Here is a 6,118-nt window from a genome sequence, read left to right on the forward strand (position 1 = left end):
TATGTGTATATAATACCATAGCCTATTTTTGCTAATTTTGAAAATCTCCATTTCGCGATTTGACCTTGAAATCGCGACAAGCGGACATGAGATTTTTCTAGATTTTTGAGATATGTTATAGAATGGCAAAAGGAAGATATTGAGCAAAAAAAATTTCTACTAACATTAATTCCGAGATTTACCCCTTTTTTCTCCTTATTTGACTGTATTAAACTAAATTCGGCAGTTTCAAACTGAGTGTCGAACAGACCTATTATTTTCGTTTGATATTTTTTGTTTCCTAAGCCAGAACCATAATTGCCGGATGGAGTCGGAAGCTACTGTCAATTGTTGTTGTTTTCTTTGTATTTTCGACAAGTTTTCATCCGTCGAGTGCGGTTGCGAGCGCTGTTCAGCTCCGTTTTCATCCGGCGATCCGACAATTATAGTTCTGGCTTTATGTTTGTGTTAGCTAAATTTCCTCTTTTTCAAATTTTTGTAAACATAATTTTTTAGGAAGTTCAAAAATCATAAACGAGGTTTCCTTCATCTCAATGAAAACTATAATAATTCAATTTTATTTTGGCGTCTTTAATTTGTTTCCAGTTTCATTAGATCAATTGATCGCTTTAGAACTTCAATTTGTATTTGAAGGCCGTTACTTTTCTCACGAAGGGACTGCTTGCTCGATTCAATTGTCTGCAAAACAGACTGATGATGGTCATAGATCTCATTTAAAGTATTTAAGAGCTCAAAGAGTTGAGGTCCTTCTGCTTGTTCTTCACAAAGCAAAGTCTCGAATTCGCAGAGCTGGTTGTAAACTGACTGGAGTTTTTTATTTGCCAATGTGCACTATATCAAATATATTTCATATACACGAAAAAGTAATAGGTATATTAGTATTTTATGAACGCTTTGTATCATAAGCCCTGTTCCTTTGGGAGGTGGCAAAGTAAGTACTACTAGTAGTTTACTAGCGATTTTTAATGGAAGGCACTTTCAACGAATTCAATACAAACCGTATCTACTCGGAAACAAGAGCATGATAAATGATAGTACCAGATTAACCAAAACATCTACTATTAGTATATTAGACTACCACCTCCAATGGAACAGGGCTATTAAGTTACCCATATTTTATGTTGTTCAACATTTGTATTTGTAGTCGACATATCTAGCAACATAGGTATAACATAGGTATAGAACACAGAAACAATTAGTTTAAATTCTGGAAACTTAGGTTGATTTGATTCGAGGTTTATTCATGAACATGAAAATAGATATTTTTCGTTGTGCTTTCCACCACAGATATATAACTATCTGGTAACTGCCATATACAAACTATATCAAGAATGGAAACCATAGACAAACTATACCAAATAATGAAACTGAGTTGTCAAATCATTTTTGCCTACAAGTTGCGAGGTTTATTGAATCCCAGGGCCAGTTGTACAAACGTGGTTCCGCCTAGGATCAGGAATTTAACCCACCAATTTCGCTTAGAGGATATAATAGGTGTGTTTTTTATTACAACCGGTCTTAACTAGACAAAAAAAACGCAGTCTGGGCTAAGCAATTTACATGTTAAATACAACAACACCTTAGCCCCTTGGGCATAAACAAAAAATACCAAGACTGGAAAATTTCGTACGTCTTTCCCCCCAAAACCCTTTTGTGGACAGTGCTGTCTGTGAATATATGTGAAAGCCACCACGTTGATAAATGACGTTAACACGCACACATTTATAGATTCACGACATTCACCACACATCGGACACGAACACAACGATAGGTTCACGACATTCACCACACCACGCAGCTTGTAGGCAAACGTCAGTTGACCGCCGAGTTTCCAGTCTTGGTATTTTTTGTTTATGCCCTTGGGCTTAGTTGTTTAGCCCGGAGATTTCTCGGGGCTTAACTTTTTGAAGAGTTTTAAATCTGTGCTACCAAACTAATGTTTTCATAAATTGTTTAGAATTTGTTTAAAAACGTGGAAGGACAAAATGTATTAAAATAGTTTTGCTAGAATACATTTTTGTATCTCTTTGTAAAACATACATGAAAAATACAAAAAAATGACGAAAGCGAAAAATATGACAATTCTAAATTTTTGTTGTGTCTGCTGTTTTCGGAACATTCAATATACAGTGCTGCCAAGATTTCAGGTTAAGCCCCGATGCGTTTTTTTGTCAAGTTAAGACCGGTGGTAATAAAAAACACACCTAATATATGGAGTGCTTGTGATGTTAGTTCCGTGAAGCTTTTATAGAGGGCTCCAGTTTCTTTAAGTTTTTCGATGAGTGCATGCCTCCATTTTATTTTCATTTAATGTGTCATCAACAAGCGTGTTTATTTATAGCTCCGGAACCGGACTCCCGCTGAAAAACTAAGGCAGCGACCCCTATCCATGCATATGGGGTTACAATGTATAAGGTATATAAACAAGCACTCCATATATTATATCCTCTAAGCAATTTCGGCGGATTAGCTGCGGGTCAACTTTTCATGCATAAATAATATGGAAAAATTACATAATAAAAAAGTCGGATTTCTCAAGAAACAAAATTTTATCTCGGTTATTTATGGAATATTCTCAACAATGTTATAGTCAGCTATTACATGAAGCCTCAAGAGGCGCGCCTCTTTTCAAAACCAATGAGTGCAAAAGAGAAAGAAGATAACAAAAAAATTATCCGACCGGAGAGTCGTGGGCTTCTTTTTTCAACATTCCCTTTCATTTCTTTTTGCTTCTTGGTGGAATACAACAACAACAATACTTAAATCAAAAGAGAAATGTCAAATTTGAGTCTTTGACTCAAGAGGCATCGTGGAATAGTACGCGCCTCACAGAATGATTATCAAAAGAAAATTCTAAAAAAGAGTCGCGCCTCTTGAGGCTTCATGTAATAGCTGACATACCATTTTGAAAAGAGAATTGCATTTGCATTTTTTTTACACTACGGTTCATTGAACTAGTCATGTAAAATTTTTTAGTACTTAGTAGGGCAAACAAGTAATAATTGTTAATATGCCCATAACTTACAAAATATATGGCTGCAATTTTTTTATTATTTTTCTGATAACTGTCACCACCTACTCTATCTACCATTTTCGTTTCGACGTTGACTTTTGGGACACCCTGTATATAAAAAATAGATATAAGAGTAATATTTAATATACCTTCATATCGGCCAAGTTAATTGAACAAACATCATTTCATTTAAAATTGCAGTTGCAATTTAACAAAAAATTGAGTTTTACTGTCGAAAAACGTGATTTAAAGTGTGGAATTGTAATTTTTTTGTACTTCATATACTATACTCTCTGTTATTTATCTAAAAAAATACATATTTGATCAATTAAAATCGATTTAAAATGAAAACATATCAAATATATCTTGTTTTTATCGTTTATATTTAAAATCGAATATCTTTCTTATTTGACCTAATCAGCATGGCCGAATTATCTTTAGTAGATATGTGCGCCGTCTGTCGGAAAAAAAGTTCCACTTTCAAGCACAGTGTTATTGATTAGAAAATTACTAAGGCCGTGTGTGAATTGCGTTAAATAGTTAACACCGTGTAAAATTTTTGACACTATTGAGGTGAACAAAAAAATTTAAAAAAAAATGTATTGTTTAAGATTTTTTCTGCCATGATACTCCTTTTTAGGCCGTGTGTGAATTGCGTTAAATAGTTAACACCGTGTAAAATTTTTGACACTATTGGGGTGAATAAAAAAATATCAAATTGTTTAATATTTTTCTCTGCCTATTTTCTGCCTCTTTTCTGCCATGAAACTCCTTTTAAATAAAAAAAAAACAAAACGAAACCATCTGCAATAAAAAATTAACTCAAATTTAACCAGGTCCCAGAGCCCAATAAATTTTTAACAGCTGAAAATTTTTTATTCACCTCAATAGTGTCAAAAATTTAACACGGATTCAACTATTTAACGCAATTCACACACGGCCTTAATAAAAAAAAAAAAAAACAAAACAAAACCATCTGCAAAAAAATTTAACTCAAATTTAAACAGGTCCCAGAGCCCAATAAATTTTTAACAGCTGAAAAATTTTTATTCACCTCAAAAGTGTCAAAAATTTAACACGGATTTAACTATTTAACGCAATTCACACACGGCCTAAGCTACATTTCAGCAATGCATACCTTTTTTTACCTTATTTTTTTATTATATTATTATTAATACTTTTGACGAGTCACGAGCACGATACGCAACACGCGAGGAACTGCAACAACTGCAATAAATAACAAAACGGCGATTTGTCATTTTCTTGCCTTTGTCTTTCTTTCGTCATTTCTCCCATAAACAAAAAATACCAAGACTGGAAACTCGGCGGTCAACTGCCGTTTGCCTACAAGCTGCAAGGTGTGGTGAATGTCGTGAACCTATCGTTGTGTTCGTGTCAAATGTGTGGTGAATGTCGTGAATCTATAAATGTGTGCGTGTTAACGTCATTTACCAACTTGGTGGCTTTCACATATATTCACAGACAGCACTGTATACAAAAGGGTTTCGGGGGGAAAGACGTACGAAAATTTCCAGTCTTGGTATTTTTTGTTTATGATTTCTCCTTTTCGCACTTTTCACCACGCTTCTCCTTCGACTTTGTGTTCATACACAAGAAGTTGCAAGTGTGTGAGTGCAAGTTGTATTATCTTTATTTTATTATAATATTGGTAGATACATGCATTACAATTTTCCTTCGAAAACTTTCATTATTAATAAGAAATTGACTTTATGTGTTAAGAATATGCCAGCCGCAAAACGGAGACAAAAAAAAACTGAAAAAAAACTACATTTCCAAAAGGAAAAATTAAATCTGATGTCAAATTTCGATGGTAGACTTCGTAAATTGAAGTTTAAATCCTCTAATATTGAATTTGAAATAGCACATGAATTAGCGCTTCCATGAAACATTTCATGTTAAGACTTGTTGACATGCTAAGAACTATTTCCAATACAGACGCGCCCTGTTACAAAAAAATATAATAGCCCTGTTCCATTGGAGGTGTCCAGCAAACGTAGAACTACAGAAAAAACCGATGAAATATCTACGTAGAAGAAGTACTTCTTTTCCACTGAAAAAAGATAGGAGCTCGGGAAAAAACTCAGTTATATACTTTCTGTATATAAGAATACGTGAAGCATCTATCTCTTTCTGGCATGCAAGATGAAATGAATTTCCCCTCCATTTAAAGTACAGAGAAATGTACTTCTAAAGTACATCAGCGAAGCACATCTGGAAGTGCTTCTGATGTACCTACAATTTCCAGTACTTTTTTTGATACAGAAAAACCACTGAAAATTGTACTTTAAAAGTACTTATCTAGAAGTGGTGAAATTTGTACGTAAAAGAAGTTTGTTCCTAGTGAAACTAAACCTTTTGAAATTACACATGAAACATGATAAATTGAATTTTATAAATAGTTTTAATTCACTAGCTTTTAGTGAAAATTAATCAATTTAACATATAAATTTGTTTCAAATGTGATTTCAAAAAACTTTGTCTCATTAAGAATTAAACTGTAATTTCACTTGAAATAAAAAAAAAATCTTCAAAAAAAAAAACAAACAATTATTCTTATAATCAACCATTATATTTATTTAATATTTATTGGAAACACACAAAATAGTTTTTTTTTTTTGAAAACTAAATAAATAAAAAACAGATCCCTGGCCTGGCCAGTTAAGAATACTGAAAAAGAAAAAATTACTCTGCACTTTGGTGGTGGTTTTTGTTTTTTTTTTTTTTCTTAATGCACAAAGGCTGAAGCTGTGATGCGGTGTCAAACTTCCCGATGATGGTGTAATTTTTGTGCCGAAGAATTTGTGTGGTAGATTAATATTGATTTCACTAATAAAAAAAATAAAAAAATAAAAAAAAAAAGTGAGAAGATTATTTATTTTTTAAACTAAATGGTTTTACTTTAATTCTCCAAAGGACAGAAAAAAATTTTTTTTATATATTTTTCGTTTTTGTCTGCACAGAGAAAAAGTCGAACTCACATTCAAAGATAATTTGCTCAGCAAAGTTATGTTGCTGCGGCTTTCAATGTCAGCTACATGAAGCCTCAAGAGGCTTGACTCTTTTTTCGAGTTTTCTTTTGATAAT

At 33.0% G+C, this 6,118-nt stretch overlaps 1 long non-coding RNA gene across 2 annotated transcripts; it reads right to left on the reverse strand.

Moving 5' to 3' along the window:
* Positions 1–519: 519 nt before the first annotated feature.
* LOC129908831 (uncharacterized) lies at positions 520–1,850 on the reverse strand. 2 transcript variants are annotated; one of them, XR_008771328.1, is made up of 3 exons: positions 1,395–1,505; positions 1,110–1,320; positions 520–831 (listed from the first exon to the last, which is right to left on the reverse strand). It is a non-coding gene; the product is annotated as an uncharacterized LOC129908831 (long non-coding RNA). The 2 variants fall into 2 exon arrangements; XR_008771326.1 differs by having other exon boundaries at positions 1,110–1,850.
* Positions 1,851–6,118: the final 4,268 nt, after the last annotated feature.

This window comes from Episyrphus balteatus, chromosome 2, assembly GCF_945859705.1.
Source record: "Episyrphus balteatus chromosome 2, idEpiBalt1.1, whole genome shotgun sequence".
Taxonomy (NCBI): domain Eukaryota; kingdom Metazoa; phylum Arthropoda; class Insecta; order Diptera; family Syrphidae; genus Episyrphus; species Episyrphus balteatus.